The sequence below is a fragment of the Triturus cristatus genome, chromosome 12 (genome assembly GCF_964204655.1).
Source record: "Triturus cristatus chromosome 12, aTriCri1.1, whole genome shotgun sequence".
In the NCBI taxonomy this organism is placed as follows: Eukaryota; Metazoa; Chordata; class Amphibia; order Caudata; family Salamandridae; genus Triturus; species Triturus cristatus.
Window position 1 is genome coordinate 266779610 of NC_140595.1, and position 19508 is coordinate 266799117.

Sequence of the window (19508 nt, forward strand, 5' to 3'; positions counted from 1 at the left end):
TTTAGTAAAGCCGTCTTGAACCTATACTCCCAAGTTGCTCCAAGACATAGCATACGTAAATATATTGAATCATACGTAAATATATTGAATTAAACACGAGCTGCTAGTATTTTCGACAGCAGGTTCACAGTGGTAGCCAAACAGCGCATTGTTTTCAGTATTTATATGGCGCATACTCGATTGTTTATAAGTTTTACTTTTATTTTGCATAGTTAATTAAAACCATTGCAATAAAATATTCCAAAATTCTTAAAACATCCCTGTTTAAAACCAAAAAAAGTCGAAGAGTGAAAAATTCATTACAGTTTAAAATGATAGTTCAATGGTGCTGATTAGAGACAAGCATTTATGCACTGGATGCTAGAAGGTACGTATCTCAATTTTCGCTTGCTCTCGACCAGCTTGACCATTAGTTGTGTTTTCCACATGGACTCTGCTTGTTGCACAGTTTGTCCCCCTGATGCTGGTGGACATCCTTGATAAGGTTACGCTAAGTCCTTTTGCCCATCTGCTGGTCAGCTTGGGTCATCGGATTTTTTAGAGCGTTTTTCCCTGTTTTTGGCATTCTCCGTTCGACCACCATCAGAAATTTTACAAATCTGCAACTTAGTTTGGTGTTTGACGGGTTTAAGCAGACCAGCACTGCTTGCCTTCTGGTGCAGATGCCTTTCTGCTTGAATTGTTCTTTAAGGAACTGTTGCCGAGCTTGGTGCAGCTCTTCACGTAGGCAGATTACGGGAAGGATGTCGCCATTGTTGAAGTTACACAGCCTGCAAGTATCTTGTCCATTTATCCTCAGCCATGGTGATAGGTGCCCAGTGCATGGAAGAATCCCCAGTCTGTGCTTTAAGAAATTCATTTTTATGGCTTTGGGATAGCCCTGATTAAAGTATGTTTGTGAAGCTAGTGATTTGTAGGAGTTGAGTGTCATCCATGCGGGAGATCTTTTTGAGAAAATCGCCTTATCCTCCAGTAAGGAGAGTGATTTTACATTTTTCCAGACTAATTTTTTGAAGTTGGGGTGACCAAATTGTGCATCCCAAAGATTAGAGAGTTTAGTGGCTTCCAAGGCTAGCCGAAGATGGTTTCTCGCCTCAGAGAAATCCCTGTGTTCTATGTCGCGCCACAGCAGATAGTTTAGCATGTTTGTAGTGGCGCTTCTTATCTTGTGCCAACAGATGATGTATGCCCCGTACCTGGCTAAAGCTTATTTTTGCAGGCCAAACTCTAGCCTTATTTGAGCCGGTGATGTGTAAAGCGGGAGGGAGAACATGGTTCTATAGGCTTTAACCTGCATGCTATCCAGGTCTTTAGCGTCTCTTCCCCGTAAGCGTCTCTTCCCCGTAAGCGTCTCTTCCCCGCATTGCCTCACTACCATAGGTGATCGAGGGGAGTAGTTTGGCCTGAAGTACCTTCAGTAACAGGGTCAAAGTTAGGCCCGTCAGTTGATTTGCATGGTTTTTCATCGTCATGGCGATCAATAAGCCTCTCCTTCTTATTTCCTATTTCTGACGCACAAAGGACCCTTCTTTGTCGAATGTTACTCCCAAATATTTGTACTCACAAGCTGAGTCAATTTTTGTGCCGCCGAGGAACCAGATCTTCTGTGGGTTCTTTTTGTTATTTATTGCCATTGTCCGTGTCTTGCTAAGATTTACTCTTAGGTTGTTTTCTGTGGCGTATTTCTGCATTTCAGTCAATGGTCGTTGAAGGCCGATGTAAGTGTGGCTGAGCAGCACTACGTCATCTGCATACATAAGATTGTTTAAAGTTTTCCCACCTACCCTTGGTGAGTGGGAGTTGCAGGCATCAAGCACTTTTGGGAGGTCCGCCATGAAAAGATTGAACAAGGTTGGCGCAAGCACACCTCCCTGTTTCAATCCTTTTGTAGTGGGCACTTTTGAGGACAGGTGGGTACCACCACCTAGTTTCACCTGCACCCATGTATCCGTGTGTAAGAGCATCAGCATAATTAGAATAGTCTGTTGTATGCCCGATCGCGCCAGTTTCCCCCACAGTCTGCCTCTGTCTACATTGTCGAAAGCAGCGCTGAAGTCAATGTAACACAAACGTAGAGGAATCTTAGAAGATTTTGCTGCGTCAGTTATTAGTGAGATTGCGAGGATATTTGTTGATGTTCCAGTCGATTTACGGAAGCCGGTCTGGTTCAGTGGTGTTACCTGGTTTGACTCAGCCCAAAGTGTAAGCTCCTCTAGTATGATGCCTGCAAAATATTTAGCTTTGTTGTCAATTAGGGCTACTAGGCTGTATTTGTTTGGGTCAGCCTTGTCTCCTTTTTTGTAGATTGGGACTATTGTCGAGCCCCTCCAGGATTCTGGTATTCTGTTTATCAGCCTGATTTCCAGGAATAAAGGTTGCAGGATGTCCGTCCACTCTTTGCTCTTTGCTTTATAGAGGGGAGGTGGAAGGCCATTCGGTCCCGGGGCACTTTCTTTCCTGCCTTTGGCGATCTGTTTTTTAATTAAGTCTGACAGCTGGCATCTCGATGCCCCCATAGGATTGATTTTTGTGTCTAGATAGACCTGCTCCCATTTCTCTGAAGCGCTTGTTTCCGGTTGTCTCTCTGGAATCCAGCTGGTGACCATTTGGACTCCTGCGTTTTCTGTATGGTCGTTGAAATGACTGGAGAGATATTTTATCCAAATCGCTTCGGAAATGTGAGACCCTATACCTTTGTTTTGTGGATGCATGATCCCGTTAACTTTTCCAGAAGCGGGCTCTGTTGTTGCTATTTATGTCGTATAAGAGTTTTGCCCAGACTTCGTATTCGCCATCTCTCTTGATATTCCATTTTAATCTTTTAAGCGCTGCCCTTTGATGTTTCAGGGATACTCATGCGCTAGTGTTCCCTGGGGATCTTCTCAACTCAAATGTATTGATCTTTTGAGTTTTTTTAGCTGTACTCTGCTCTTTCTTTAAGTTGTTGTTACTGCCCTCTTTCCGAAGGTTGTCTTTTGAGGGGGGAGTAACTGCAAGCTTTTTTAGCAGTATGGCGATAAAATTACCCCAGTAAGTAATATGGCCCTCTGTGGTCGAGGCTCGCATATTGAAAAATTGTATTGCAACTTCGGCCGGAGGTTAGAATTGTCTGTCGTGCATTTGATCCTTTTTTGATTCAAGGTATGAATCGGCCCCATAGATGTATCTGGCCTGATTAGGCTCGGCACGGTTGCTGTTATATAAAATTCCTGGGGGCGATGAACGCTGTCGCACATATCCCCCATTCTGAACCCAAGAATAAATGGGAACTGCGCGAGGCTTGCGAAGGTGTAATCCAGCATGGAACTTGTTGTCGTGGAATAAAAGGAATATACTGGAGGAGAGTCTGTCGGAAATCTTCCGTTTAATGCGCAAAGGTTTTGATGTTCTAAGTTGTCAAGGAAGCGACTATTGCGGCATTTTTTATCCTGTCTAGTGGGACACTTTGTGTAGGTATGTTGTAGATTCTAGTTAAAGCCAGTACCTCCTCCCCTTCTGCCGAGCCAATGAGATAATGGATTAGGCCCCCTGTCAGGATGAATAGTGGATTTTCCATCTCAGTAGTGTACTCGGCCAGTTGGTTGGTAATTTTGGTCGAGTCTTTCGCTTTGTTTTTTGGATGTACAACAAATTGATTATACAGACCTCCATTTCTTTTCCATCAAGGACAATGCTAATTTTGGCTGCTAGTGTTGCACTTGTCATTGAGTCCATGAGGGTTGCTGAGGCTATTGTTGTTGTGGAAACATAGGTAGCCAATCCTCCCGAGTGATGGCCAAACCTGCTGGTCCTGGTAGCTGGTGTGGCGAAGCATGTGTAACCCTCGATGTGCTGTGGGTCCTTGAGCCAAGTTTCTTGCAGCATTATTATATCAAAGAGGGTGACGTAGTTCAGAAACTCCGGATCTCCTATTTTTGTGGCTAAACCATTAACATTCCACGAGCATAGGCCTAGGGCTGGTTCCTTTGCCCTGCTGTAATCTCTATCTTGTGGGTAACGTCAATCCTCCTTGGAGCATATAGTGATTGTGCGAGACAATACTTCCCTTGTTGGGCCTTGGTTTAAGTGAGTGACTGCCTTCGACCATAGATCTGGTCGATCCCATTGGTTGCTGGTGCTCCTTTTTGTTGATCTTCCCCGTGCACCTCTGAGTACGCTGTTTGAGTGCGCCTGGTGTTTTTTTATTACTGGGCTTGCCATGCTCAGAAATGGAAGAGGGTAGCCTGGTTTTTGTAAGGGTGCAATATTAATGCCCCAGTTTTTGAAAAGCTCCAGCTCAGCTAAAATTGAGTCTGCAATTTTGCTTGAGGACCAAGTTGTCTTTGTTGCCTCTTCGCTTTGGGGATTAACAGCGGGTAAGAATTCTACAGAAAGTAGATCCTTTGAGCTTATGCCAGCCTGCTTTGGGATGGAGTTCGTTAATCTGAGGATATTTCCTCGATTTAGCAAGTCCTGTTGTCCCTTTGAGGTGTATTGAGGAAAGAAGACCAAGACCTCTGTTTCCTACTGTCTATTTTCTGATATTTGTTGTGACATTGATTGTAGATGTATTATAGCCGTTGATTCGTTGTTTGGCTTTTCAAGCTGTGTTTACAATTGGTTGCTTGCTCCTTCTACCATGGGGTTCTTTGTGTTTAGTTTTGATTTTATATGCTTTAGAGGAGTTTGCTTTAATTCTTGCCCCCTGCCCTGCGCCCTTTTTTCTGGTGGCTTCCACCTAGGGCTGATTGTGGTTGATGTGATAGTCGTTTCTATCTCTCTAGATGATAATTCTTGATTTGGTCTAGTTATTGATCCATGCATTTCTCTTCTAGCCCCTATTATAAGCTTGAGTTGGTGGTTTTTTGCTTGCTTTCGAGCAAGCTTATTGCCGCTAAGTTGCACATCTGTCCACGTGCCTGCTCTGCAAGTGCAGGTTCATTGGATGTGAGACTTATTTCTCCCCTTGGATCTTGACTATTTATTGACTGTTGGTTCTTGCCACTGTCAGTTTTTGGTCTTGTTTTTGTTCTGTTTCGTCCCTTAGTGGCGATCCTTGTCTCTTTGGTTCTCCAGGTTACATACTTGTCCTACTTGCGATTTGCTGTTGTTCGGAAATGGGTGGGGGCAGTTGTGCCTGATGTGTTAGCCCTGCGTCTCTGTAGTTGGTTTCATGTTTATTCTGAGGGCCTGAGAAAATAGAGAAGTATTTCATTGTGTTTGTTTGCGACTTTTGATTGCGCCCTTTCCTTTTTTGTTGACGACGTTGTTTGACGTTAAGTTTTTGGAGTTCTCCGTCTCCAGACCATACCATCTTATCAGTGTGCACCTCAGGGTTGTCTTTTAGCACATTGGCAAGTTTTTTTCTGTTGGTTGTTCCCTCTGTGCTGTCGGCGGTGCCCAGGTCTTTTGTTGCGTTTTCTGCTGTTAAGTATTTGATATCGCTTATAAGGCCAGTTATCATTGAGGGCAGTGTGGATAATTTGTCAACAACCTGGTTGCAATTACAACTAAGATAGGTGTTTGTTTGTGCTCTTGTTATCAGGCCGTTCAGGTTTCCCAGTTTCCCGTCAATACCTGCAGTAAAAACTGCCAGTGTGTTCAAAAGAGTTAGTTGTATCTCCATCTTTTCTGATTGGTATTGCAATGCTTCGACAGCTAGTTGGATTGTGTTTAGTAGAGAAGTCCAAGTGCCAGTGTTTTGTTCTTTTCTGAGCTCTTTCTCGTTCGTGCTTTAATTATTGTTATGTTCTGCCAAGTTGGTGTCCCGGGGGGACTCCTGTGGAGTGTGTTGGTGAGGGTGCGCTCTCTGATCTGAGTTGTCAGTTGCGAGCATGTCTTCCCATTCTAGTGTGTTTAGGCAGGACACAAATGCCCTGACCTCTTCTTTCTGACTTGGGTTCTGTGTCCCTGCACATGATCCTCCATGTTGGGTAGGCACGCTTCCTTGGGCATGAGGATGTGGAGTTGGTGACAATATTTTGTTCGTTTGATCTGTTGTCTTGATAGGCGTGCTGTAACTTCTGATCGATATGCTGGTTGAGGGGCTGAAATGTAATTCCCTAATTTGTTCCTCTTCTTCTCTGATTAGTTCTGCCCCGGGTTCCCGCTCGGCTTTGAATTTTTCAGTGGGCTAATTTTCAACTCTGGCGTCAGGTTGTGATGGTGTGTTAGCTGTTTTTTGCGGTTTGTGTTCTGCAGGCGGAGTCCTCTGGCTGCTGCCCTGTCGACTGTATTTTTTAGGGAAGCATCCTGAGTTAATGGCGCTGATTTGTGCCCCTTCTTCTCTCATTGAGTCTGTGCTGTCTTTGCTCTTTGCCTTGGTTTTATTGGTGGCCCAGTCTTCCACTCTGTCAGCAAATTGTGACGGAGCATTTGCTATTTCTTTGGGCTTGTCTCCTTTGATCAGGCTCCTCTGGATGCTGCCCTGGCAGCTTGTTTTTGCTGGGGAGCACCCCGAGGTGCCAGGCGCTCCCCCAGAAACAGCTGGGGGTTTGGTACCTGCTACCTTCGCCCCTGTTGGCGATTGGTGTCTGTGATTTGGTGGCTGGCCTTGATACAGTGGTGCCACGTGTTTGTCTGAGGGCAGAGAACTTTAAACAAGTGCTTGCATTTGTGGTGGTGATGATATTGGTAGCAGTGGCAATTGCAAGCCTTTCGGGGATTTGTTGCTAGAAAAAATGGCTGACCCTGCGTCCTTTAAAAAACTGAACTTCGTGTAGATCTTTGGTTGGTAGGAATATGTTGCGTTGGTAGCTTGCAATTGTGCTGTTGGCTCATCCGGATCCTGCTCAGTTGTGATGAGCTTTAGCTCGGCAAGGTTTTTTGCACTGGGGTTTGAATTCTTTCCTTTTTTTCCCTTTGGTTTAGGCGCAAGGGTCTCCCTGGTTCTTCCCGACCTCATGAGGCTGCCTGAAACCACAGAGATTATAGATGAATTTTCAGCCCTCCAACAAGTCCTCAGCAGCTGGCTTTCACACTCCAGAGTGAGCGAGCGTGCGGAGTGAAACCAGAGAGGCACCAAGGGTCTGAAGAGCTAGAGAGCTAAGGGCTGAAGAGAAGAGCTGGGGTTTGGGGGTTTAGGAGAGCGGATGAGTGCCCAGCTACCTGGCCTGCTATCTTGCACTAGAGTTTGCTCTGAGCTTAGGTCCCGGCTCTTTCGGCGCCTTGCTTCGCTGTTGTGGAAACGTGAACCGGATCTGCTACAGACGACCAGAGATCATCAGGAAAGTGCAGGGGGGGGGGGCAGTTAGAATCTGAGTTAAAAACAGAAAGTCAGAAACCTCTTTCATCCATCCTGGTACCAGCTCCTCACCCTTTGTCACCCGAGCCTGCTGCTACAGCCACCTCCACTACCGGTCGCTGTCGGCTGACGTACTCCTTCCCGCTCTTTCTCGCTGGGAGGGAGCTCCTTGCCAGACTCTTGTTTGTTTACATTTCTGCTGGGCTCCTTGCCGAGCACCACAACGCGACCAGTGCTTTCTGCCGCTCTTTTGCCAGCTCGCCGCCGCCGCTATCTTCTCATAGGCCTCTGAGGTGCGGTGCGGGAGCCGCGGTTCCATGCAGCAGTTACATGCTGATGGTGAGGGTGTGGAGCAACGGGCTGCGGGAGCCGCACAGAGCCGCAAGCCGCCGTGGTTGTGCTCGGTTTGCGGCATTGCTCGGTTGCGTACAGCTGATGCCGGTGGGGAGCAATGTGGGGGGGCAATAGGCAGGCAGTGGTGAGCGAGCAAGCAAGCTCCCGGCTCGCGCTCCGTGCTCCTCCTCTGATTCCTGCTCCTCGTCTGATTCCTGCAACTGCAACAAGGTACAGGATTGGGCTACGGGTTAGTGCTGCGTACTCGATTGGGTCGCTTTACAGGAGCACCAGTGATGAATCAGGTGCCCCAAAGTTAGAGTAATGGTCTCTTTGTTTCAAAGGGAGACTGCATCTCTTGCTGTGATAATAGATTTCTTGCAAATATTACCTTTTTATTTTAGTTTTTTCTGTTTAAAGCCAAGTTTCATCTACAGAAATAAGCACCACCGGGTTTATTGAAGAATATTTGCAAAATAATGACCGGTTACTTACTGTTAATCTTCATTACTCCGAGTTCTACTCTTCTCCGTCACAATCCTTGCATATTGAGCATCTGCTCCTCTCATCAGACAAGCCACCATGCTTCAAAGAATATTTATTTATTTATTGCAGATTGATATAGCGCAAACCCGACCCAGAGGCATTGGCGCACTTTACATGAGCACCAGTTACGTTACACAATGACACATTCGTTTTTTTTTTTTTTTTGGTAGGCACGGGAAGACTAAGTGATTTGCTCAGAATCACAGGATGGTGAGCCAACGCCGAGACTTAAACCTTGTTCCCCAGTGCCAAAGTAGCTCTGGACGTAAGGCCACATCCTCTCTCCAAAGAATAGTTCCCCGTCCTCCTAATATGGCCCCAGCACAAATCCTATGTTCAAAAGGGCTGGGTGCACTACCTCACATCCTGCAATACCAAAAAAGTGAAGACGAACCAAAAGGAGTGGGAGGGTTGGGAAACCTGGGCTGTGACGGGAAAGAGTAGGATTACGAGTAAGTAACTGGGCATTACCTTTACGTCCTTCTTCCCTTTCGCCGTTCTTCTATATTGTGTGGCTACCCATGCAGTGAAGCAGCTTTACTCCAGGTTGTTAAACACAAACGGGAACCAGGGAATACAGAAACTGATTACATAACTTGATCATTCAGTCATGAACCAAAACTGATTTGAACACGGATGTTCCAAATGCTGTTGAACCAGATCCTCCTAACTCTATCTATGTCGTATGTAATTGCTAGGTGAGGACCACGTGCCTACGTTACAGGTTTCACGCAAGTTCTATCATTTGGATGCAACTCAGGAAGTAGCAACTATCTGGGCGATCTCCGTGAACCATCCCTGGCACCTGTTTATGTACTTTTGTAAAAAGGTTAAGTGCGTCCTCCCATTCAGATAAAATGATATGAGTTACTTTCTTTGTTCTTTCAGTTGTTCATTTTGTTTACGGTGAATGTTTCAATTCATCCATCAATATCGAAGTGTTCCACAGGGTCACAAATATAAAAGCAGCTGATTGTTGTTTTGCCACGTATTGCCTGGGGCTTTCTCAAGGCTCATAATTAGAAGTGCAAAATCAACTGTTTAAGTTCCATATGGTTCATGTTTATATCCAGTGGTAATCAAATGAACCAACAGGCTAAAACATCTTGATACATTTTGTCTAGATAAAACAAGTAACTCTATGCAGCAAGTAAACATTGCATTTAGGCAGTTAGTACAATTAGCATGCTGGTATTCAAGATGACATATACATTTTGGCATGTCATAGAAAGGCAAAGCATCTGCCATAGTTAGCGCTCGTAAACACCTTAACCAGATGTTTCTAGAATCAAAGGCAGAATAAAGCAATAGTATGGTGTTCTATAAACTTAAGTGTCTGGTATTATGGTACACGTAAATATTTAGAGGATTTGCGTAAGGTAGTACACCAGGGTGACGTTCTGTATAGGGAACGTGCAGAGTGAAACTTGGAGTAAGTTACATCCAAAAATAAAAAGTAAAGACCAGAGGCGACCCTCCGTCTTTTCAAATCACATCACTGTTTTATCAGACTGCACTAGAATGGCAGTCCCTGAGATCGTACTGCAATCATGACAGGTTTAGGACCGCCACATTACCGTCTTTTATTGGATAACGTATGTCGCTGCTGTCAGGCAATATGGAAAGCGAGGTGCACATGCTGTATTCCCGTTCCATTGTACAGCTTCATACATTCAAATACAGTTGGGTAAAGGTTTTTTTCCCCACCTAGTCTGTAGCTACGTGATCAAACATTGGAGAAATAGATCAAAATTAGTTTCGATAGGTACTCAAAGGAATGCTGTTGGGAAGAGGATCGCTTTAGGGACATCCAGGAAATCGAGGCAAAAGCGGGTCTGTTATTTGGTTCTTGATAGAGCACAAAGTTCTCTTACCTCGTCCTGGGTTAAGACACAAAGTATGAGTTCGCTGGCATGTCAACGGCGTGGTGCTTTAGCACCATCTTTTAGGGTGTATGGCAGTCGCTTTTTAGTTTTTCAGTAACACGTGCTGGACCCCTAGGCAAAAGAGGTACGGGAGGCCGCCATATTAGAATATGTGACAGATTACATTTTTACTTTGGGAGAAGTGAAAACACCCATGGGTTCACGTAACCGTGGTACCTATTTAATTTTTGTAAGAATTTAGCAGGAAATGTTAGTTTAACACTGTATATGTTAGTAGAGGTCAGTCCAGGCCGAGTAATATCCTAAACTGTGTGGGCTTAATCTCCAGTCCATGCGGCTGATGGGAGGCCGCAATCTTGAAATGGAGAATTAGATACAAAATTAAATAAATGCAAGAAAGAGAAGTGGCCTTGTTCTGTGGCATATTCAATATATGTCCCTAATAGCAATTGGAAGGCAAGAATATGCAGCGCATAAGGGCTATGGAAGGCCAAGAGATATTGTGCAAGCCTAATCCAGAGTCTATGCGGTGGATGGGAGACCTCCATCTTGAAATGGAGGATAAGATAGACAATTAAATAAATATGTCAGGGGGAAATCCTTTAAGCATCTAAAATCATTAATTACCACATCTGCAACAAAGGGAGGACAGGCAAGTTTATTGCATATGCACAGAATAAGACAGCTGGACGAGTGACCGCACCATAAGAGAAGCACAAGTCAGTCTCAAATTACACAGGCTGCAAGTCCATTCTTATAATACTATTTTTGGCAAACGGCCATAACATCGATACAATATTAACAATAGAAAAATCTTCCTCCTTTTCCGTTCTGTCCCACCCAGTCTGCACATATTTCCTCTTAGTGCAGCTTTCCTGCTTTCATGACTGTAGCAGTCACGCTACCTATACAAATCTAAGTTTGGAACATCCTCTGCTGCTCTGAATTTCCTGCAACATATTCAAGTCACGAAGGTTCCCAGAAACACACACTAAGAGGAAAGAACTCTTGAAAGTCAGAACGCATTTAGACCTTTATTCAAAGCAGGCTGTATATTATTACCAGATAAAATGTGCAGCTTATACATGCACTTTAACCATACATTTAAACATCCTCATACAAAATTTCCTTCTTTACATGATAATAATGCTTTGCAGTTTCTGGGTGAGAGACGGGTACAACAGAATCATGAACAGAATGATTAGGGCCTAAAGCTAAATTATGGTTTTGATTCCTTTCATTTCGCTCTCTAGTTGATTCTTAGACTGCTTCTTCACTACCCCTGTACATTTCTCCCAGTTGTGTATTTTGCATCTCTTTATTTCTTATTATAGGAAACATACCTCCTACTTTAGCTGTAACCCTCTTGCAACATACTAGAATAATCTGAATTACTAGGCACATCAATAGCAACAGAATAATTATAGGCAACACGGCCTTAAACAACCCCGACATCCAGGACGGCACCCAGTCCAACCAATCAGGGAACCACTCGTCTGGAGCATCCCCTTCTTTCTTTATCATTATGCAAAGCCAATATGGCCTGAGGCAGGTTTCCTTCATCATCATCATTTGCTGGTATAAAAGTGCAGCATACAGAATTAATCTTTTTACATACCCCTCCTTCGATTGCTGTCATCAAGTCAAATATATATCTTTGTTCCATTACCATAAGTCTAATTGAACGCAGTTCCTCTTTAATGGCATTAAAGTCATCTGCAGTCACATTAATGGTCTTCATTAACTCGCACTAGGTAATTTGAACCCAGCAAGCAGTTGCTTTTGCTTGTAACACGGGTAACAGACTCCCAAAAAATGCTTGGGCATCATTGAACAGCCTATACTCTTTGGGCACATCCTGCCACACTAAGGTTCCAAAGTACTCAGTCAACCTTTTTAGGTCTCGGCTAGCGAAGGCTGCGCTTGCGCAGTCTCGCTCGCGAGATTTAATGTTTTAGGAGTGGGGCTTTAACCCGCCCCTTTTTTTCCCTCTTCTCCATTGGCTGGCCTCTTAAATGCTGGTCAGCCATTGGAGAAGAGCTATGCCGCTCCAAACAAGCCCCGTCTTTTTGCGATTCGGGGGCGTGTTTTTTCGATTCTTTCTCTCCCCAGGAATGTAAACATTCCAGCCAATGGCAAGAGAAGAGAAAGGAAAACACGCCCCGAATCCGAAAACGCCGCTGCGTTTCTCCGAGGCATTTCCGCTTCACCTCGGAGAAAGGCAGTGGTGTTAATGGCGTCCTCTCCCCCTGCTGTCGGCTCCCGTGTTCGGCTGCTGCACTGTCTCCCGCTTACCTCCGCGAGCGTCGCATCCACGGGCCGTTTGTTGTTGCCGGGCTGGCGCCGCTGCTTCCATTCTCCTCACATAGGTTGTGGCGCACTTGAGTTTTTTCCCTCTCTATCCCGCTGATTCCTATGACCCAAGATCCGCTGCTGGCACATATCGATGCAGATTACTGCTGAGGGCCGCTTTATCACCTCAAATAAACAGCGCGCACCCCTGCTCACCTTCGGCTAATATACGGCCGGGCGTGTGCACACCGGCAGGGGTGGCCGGCGGACAGGGACCAGCCACAAGCCGCAGGGTGCCCGCACGGCCCGGCAAACCCCTGGAGGGGAAAGGGAGAAAGATAAAGGGCGGGAGGATGTGTGGGATAGTGTCACTCGCTGCACACTCTCTTCCTTTGGTTCACTGTCTGTTAGTAACAGAGACGAGAGAGTTGAAAGTGGCCCGAACTCGCAGAGCTGAGGCCCCGGCTTTGCAGCAGGGCCAGGAAGCAAGGCACACAGAGTACTTCAGAGATGCTGAGCTTTTGCCCGACTGGCCCCGTCAGAGCAGTAAGGAGCTGCTCCTTGCCGGACACCCCTCCCGTTCATTGACCGCTCCGACCCGATCCTATGTGTCCCTTCTACGGCTCCTCGTAAGGTGAGGGACTTAACTATTCTCGTGGGTCCGCCACCACCCAGACCCCAATCACAGCTTCCACCTGTAGCGCGCTCACCATAAACTACAATAGCTTCGGAATGATGAAAGGCAGGGTCGGTACGAACCTCGCAGACTGCGGGAGTCTCAGCAGGTGCTCAGCCCACTGCGCTACATTAACCAGTCTGTCCGCAATTACTTTATAGCACTCTATTTTATATTAACGCACGCGAGAACTGACTTATGTGAACACACCTGGTGTGATGCATGTGATGTTCCCAACACAAAACTATCAGAGTGTATACTTATGTGTATTACAAAAACGTTAATTAAAAGGGAGTACAGGGAAGCAACTTTTAACACCAAAATGTTTCCACCACAAAAAGAATGTTTACACCAAAAAAGCGAAACATACATTTGAAAAGAGAAGGCCTACAGCAAGCTTTTCAAAAGCAGATAAAATATTGGTAAGTTTCCTTTACATGACGTGGGTAGTGTTTCTAACGTTAGACGAAATCAACTTATGAATTATATAATGTACTGTGTGTTTTGTTGTGTTCTGTGCCTGTGTGTGTTGTGTCTGTGTATAGTTTCCACAGGTGCATGTATATTATTTCGCTCTTGGTTTTCTCTGTGAGGTGCTTGTGATGTTAAATTCAGAGCTGGGCCTCTCGTTGCCCCCGTCTTCCCCGTTCACGCGCCCCTCTCTGCACAAGCAGCAGTTGTGAGTGCAGGGGCCGTCCGAGCCCTCCACCTCATGCCGGGGGGCTGAGGGGCCGAATCCTTCCTCCCTCCACCCAACTGAGGCACACAGGGCTCGTAAATAAGCAACAGCTTAGCGGTACGAGGACAGAGCCGTATTAAGTCGCAGACAAAGTAGGCAATCGCCCGGGACCCCCATGTTTAAAGCCCCCCATCCCCCCAAGAAAAGTGAGTTTTCTTTCCACATCAGCTGTATTTTTCTATCTCTCCAGGGCTCTCTTTTACCCAGAACCATTTTATTGCATTTGATCTGGGGCCCCAGTCAAGGCAAAGCATGGCTGCTTTTGTGTGACCCCCGTTTCTGATACTTTGACATATACTTCAGTATTGTTTGGTTTCTTGCAGGCTTGAATTAGCAGAAAATAGATGATAAAAATAAAGGTTTCCCAAACAGGTACCATAAAATATGCCTTCCCAGGGGGCAAAATGCTTAAACTGGCGCTGTAGGGGGTAGGGCAGTGAAAATACAAGAGCGAGAGAAGGGTGAACAATCCTCCTGTGTGGGCAGGGGCCATGAGGAAGGAAGGAGACACCACCCATCCCGGGCCAGCACCCACCGAGCTACCCTGCGCCGTTTACAAACACACCGTGTCACTGCCAGAGTCGTCAGGACAGAGCGCCCACCCGCCGACCCCCCCCCCCAACCAGGAAACACATGCTGCCTCTTTAGATGACAGCCTGAGGAACGGGGTCTCCATGCAATATCTTTATTAGTGCACAGAGGTAGTGAAATCTGTATTTATAATAACACACGCAAATATTATTGTTTTGAAAGTGTTGCCTTAAACAAAGGCGTCTGCGGCTGATGCACGCAGAATGTCTCCTCTGGGCATTTCTACAGTGGGGAATCTGCGAGCAAAATAACAAGGCCTGTCCACGGCACAAGAGGCCACAAAATGGGGGCTGGTTCCAAGAGCCGGGTACAATGGAGGCCAGCCTGGTAAGCGGGCTCCTCGGAGGACAGAGGTGGGACGGGGGGCAAAGATTTCGTGGCGGGAAGGGGCCTGACATACGTCTGACTCTGGCCCAGCCCTACTGGCACTGCAGAGGCGCCGAGCGTTTGCAGGGAATTCAAAATAGACTAAAAGCCAGCCTGCGTCTGGTAAGTAAGCATCCTCGGGTGGACAAAATGCAAATGACGTGTAAAGGACGGCTCTATAAGTAAATACCTGTCACTGATGACTGTAGTTATCTAAATGTCTGATTCGGCCTTTCATACTACCTACGTCAATAAACGGAGTGCCATTATTTGGACAATAGTAACGTTATGTACAGCGCTTATAAGTGGCAGAGGTGTGCGATGAAACCCTATATAGAAAGGCCAGGATTAGTATTTGACGCAAGCATTCCGCCACTTGCCAATGTGTTGTTTTCCATGTTAGAAGTACTATGGCCAAGTCCCAGTAGTGCGGTCCGACAAGGCCCAGCAGTATGTTAGGACAAGTCCCGGCACACACACTGCTGTTGGCTACAAAGCCAGGCCTGGGCTCTAGTAGAGGTGTTCCTGCTAACCAGGGGCGGGTCTAGATTTGACGATGCAGTGTGTCACCGCAGGCTCCGGTTTCCTGTCTGAATCACGGGGAAAAAGGCTTTCAGAATCCCCCATCGGCCTTCAAACGCTGCTGTCATTCAGCTCGGCTTAATCGGTGGAAATGTTTAGCTGTCCTCTTTTCCTGCCAAATTCTTTCCACATATTTTTGCGAAAAAGCAACTTGCCGGGCTACGGTCTTCCAGTAACCCCAACCGACACAAAGTAGCTCTGGTGAGTACTGACAAGAGCATAAACGCCAATCTTTCACGCTGCAGCAGCACCCGTGGAGTCCCGGCCCTTCCAACATGTTTCGACCCAACCAGCCTTAGAGCATTCGGACTCAGGCTATTGCAGCAGACTGTTGAAACCTCCTGCTTTTAAAGCCAGACAAGAGATAAACACTGCTTAGCTCGTGTGGTCTCTCTTCAGTGTTTAGTAGCCTGTGCAGGCCCCCATTGTCTACTTGTTGTGATGATTGCATTTTAAAATCCTTGGCAGAAAGGGCATGATGCTGAGGGTGTGTGGGACCTTTGGAGCTTTCACTGTGTGTATGTGGCTCTGTGTATGTATGTGTGTGTTGCTCTGTGTGTGTGTGTTGCTCTGTGTGTGTGTGTGGGTGGCTCTGTGTGTGTGTGGGTGGCTCTGTGTGTGTGTGGGTGGCTCTGTGTGTGTGTGTGGGTGGCTCTGTGTGTGTGTGTGGGTGGCTCTGTGGGTGGCTCTATTTGTGTGTGGGTTGCTCTATGTGAGTGGCTCTGTATGTGTGGGTGGCTGTGTGTGGGTGGCTTTGTGTGTGGCTCTGTGTGTGGGTGCAAATGCAATAGGTCTCGCATTGGAGAGTGATTAAGCTATTGACATTGTAAATAACAATGCAGTTTCTTCTAATGTTTTAAAAACAAAAACAAACAAGAATAATGTCATGAACAATGCCAACAGCTCTAACTTTAACAATGCCGAGACCATTGCATTGTTAATGCTTGTTCTTCTGTGATGATGGAGCAAAGTTAATGCTTTACTCATAGAAAGCAAATGCAAATCTTTTATTTATTTTGTTGGTATTGCCATAGATGGGGTATGTAGAGTCACGAAAGAGCAGATTCCACTCCAGTCAGGGGGTAGATGAGTGTATATTTAAGCGCCATACTGCCAGAAAATATCCATAAGGCTGGCGGTACCACCCTGCATATCGGCCATTGTATATAGTTGAGGTAAAATCGACATTCCGTCCCACGTTAACTATTCTGTTTCTCTGAAAGCAAAGAGAAAATCTCGTTCTGCAGCCAGTTTAGGAGGACTTTTAGTAAATGTATATCTCTGTATGATTTCATCCCATACTTGCTGACATGATCCTTTTACATCATCAAATCTCAAAGGACTATTAGTTTCTGTACCATTCCATAAAGATATGGCCCTACATGTGAACCTATCTCCAGTAAACCATTTATTATTGGCAAATACTGATGCTTCAATACTTTTTTTTATTTTAATTTTTTTTATAAATTTCTTTATTGCGGTTTTGAGATTCACAACACACAGTTAAACAGTTCCAATTTACACTCAGTTCTGCACAAGGATCCTCCCAGTCCCTATCCAGCAACTGTGAATCCATTCATGGCGATCTTCGAGGTGCGTACCGAACCGGCAATCTGCTTAAACATTAGCAATAACCAACGTTCAAACTTTCAACTAAACATTCCCCCACCTACCCTCCCTCCCCAGCCCCCCCCCTTCCCCCCCCCGCCGGGCCCACCCACCTAGAGGTCTATCTACCCACATCTTAACCAGGGGTATCTTCCCGTCTCTCCTCCCGCCTGGGGGATTCAATCCCCACCTGACTAGTATCAGACACCACTATCTGTGTCGAAGTCGGGGAGCTCCTCCCTATCTCCTGGATCATCAGCCCCCATGCCTGCAATACTTCCGGGAGTTTGGCATCCTTCCTAGTGCTGCGTATATGTCCCTCCTCCGCTAATGCCCATTCCTGCAAGTCCGACTTCCATTTCCCCACCAGCGGCCCACTCTGTTGCAGCCAGTGGATTGCTATTCTCCGCCTAGCAATCACAAGTCCCAACACCAAGAACTTCCTGCTGATTTTACGTTTAGGATCCCGTGGAATCAGTCCAAGGATACAAGTACGCAGCTCCAGGGCAACTCTCCACCTCGTTATTCTACACAGGTCCTCCAGGATGGCTGTCCAAGATATCTGAATCATTGGACACAATCCTTCAATACTTAATACTGGCCTGGCAGCACAATCTAGGAGCAATGGTTTGGCAGAATAATTACTACAGGTGGATGATGGATTAGATCTCCATAGAATACCTCATTCCAATGCCGCTTTCTCCCAATTTATGTAACTATAATTCTGCCGTGCTCCCTTCATTCTGGATATCTCTTTCTTTATCTCTGTTTTATCTGTCAGAATTTGTAAAATTTTCAAGGGTTGCATCAAATCTATTTGTATTAACTCGGGCAGTCACAGGACTAATATGAGTTGGCTGTAACTGTGCTTTTATCCTACACAAGAAAAGATGCAATAAACAGTTTGTTTTATTAACAGGCAATTCTTTACATTAAAGGTGGTGTTTCTATGGCATGGCGAATAAGAGAACATACATAACAACTATAATTTTGTGTATTGGTACCAATATTATGCATGTTTTCATACCACAAATTATCAAGTAAAGAATCATGCAAAGGAAATATATCTGTTGTCATTAAAAACAGCTCTGCGAAAGCGTAATATTTCTTCCGTATGGGTGGGGTCTTTTGCATCTACATAACACATAATACTATAGCAAATTATCAAAGTAATAGTCATAACCACTGAGCTCATTATCATAATACGAAAAATATCATTTAACTGTCTCTTCATTGTGTCATTTATTCTTGGACCATTGCCCCCTCCCCTCTCTGTGGGAGTGACGCGGAAAATGGAATAAGGTCCGTTACGTGCACCCAGTTCCGCATCCCCTCCACTTTTACTGTTCTGTATTACTTAGAAGGGGCCTAGAAACTTGGGGTCTTTCCATGTCCTTATGAAGTTGCGCACTGAGACCCAGGAGATCGATGCTTATTGCTGTAGACAAGGGCAGGGGTGGTGCAGTTCTGTCGGCCTGTTGCAGTTGAACCTGTTTACGATAAACCTGTACAGCTTTTGTTAAGGCAGACATGTATGCATTAATTTCTTGCCAAACACTTTTTGATGCAGACTTCGTATCAGAATGAATCATTTGATTTTGTTTAAAGGAACAATTAGAATGCCTACCTGTTACGACTTGGTGAAGGGTCAAATGATGACCCTTTGAAGGGGCATTTATCAACGCATGCAGAGCAAGGGGACGGCAGTAAAGCCAATTCTTTTTCAGTGTCGCACACATTTTTGACACTTTGCTTTTTAATAAGCCATTCGTCGTCTTGACTATTCCATTACTTTCTGGGTGGTAAACTGAGGTAAACTGGTGTTCTACTCCTAATATTTTAGTAATTTGTTGAAATACTGCATTAGCGAAGTGTTTGCCATTATCGCTGTGCATTGCTGCTTGAACCCCCCACCTCGGTATGACCTCTCTCATGAGGAATTTGGCTGCCGGGTCAGCATCACACCTGGAACAGGGTCCCGCTTCAATCCATCTTGAAAACGGACAGACCACTACTTAAAAGTACCTATATTCGTTACATTTTTGTATCATATCTACAAAGTCTATGTGTAATTTTTTGAAGGACCTATTGGTCTTGGAATGGAGGAGGATGAAGCCATTTTTGGTGATCTCATATTGGAGTACCGATAACACATATGACATGAAGCTAGGATACATCAACTAATGGTCCTAGATTAGAGACAAACCAGCTTTTATTTAATTCATTCAACATTACTCTTTTAGAATTGTATGTTGGTAAATGAAGTTGTTGAAGGGCTGTTATTAGTAGGGACTGGGGCATTATAACTTTACTTGAAGTTGCTGATCTATAAAGGAGATCTATAAATCCAGTCACTCCCCCCCCCCCCCCCCTTGAATTCCAGAGATCTTTCTCATGTTGTGGTACTGTATTTTGAATGTCTAATAATGCCTCTGTAGAAATATTCTCTAAAGTGTGCATACTGCATTTTTTCATTGCATATAAATTAGCTTCCTTCGTTGCTGTATCAGCAGCTTCATTTCCCTTAAACACCAGTTCTGTTCCTTTTGTATGTGCCTGGCACTTAACCGCTGCTACTTGGCAAGGTATTTGCAAAGCAGCAATAAGGTCAGCTAAGAGATTTTGTTGCGCTACTCGTGTCCCATCAGATTTGAGAAATCCTTGTCA

The 19508-nt window shown here is 45.4% G+C and overlaps 1 protein-coding gene across 8 annotated transcripts in view; it reads left to right on the forward strand.

Moving 5' to 3' along the window:
- Positions 1–19508, forward strand: part of LOC146775830 (uncharacterized) — a 1003909-nt gene that overhangs the window by 336 nt on the left and 984065 nt on the right. The window lies entirely within an intron of this gene.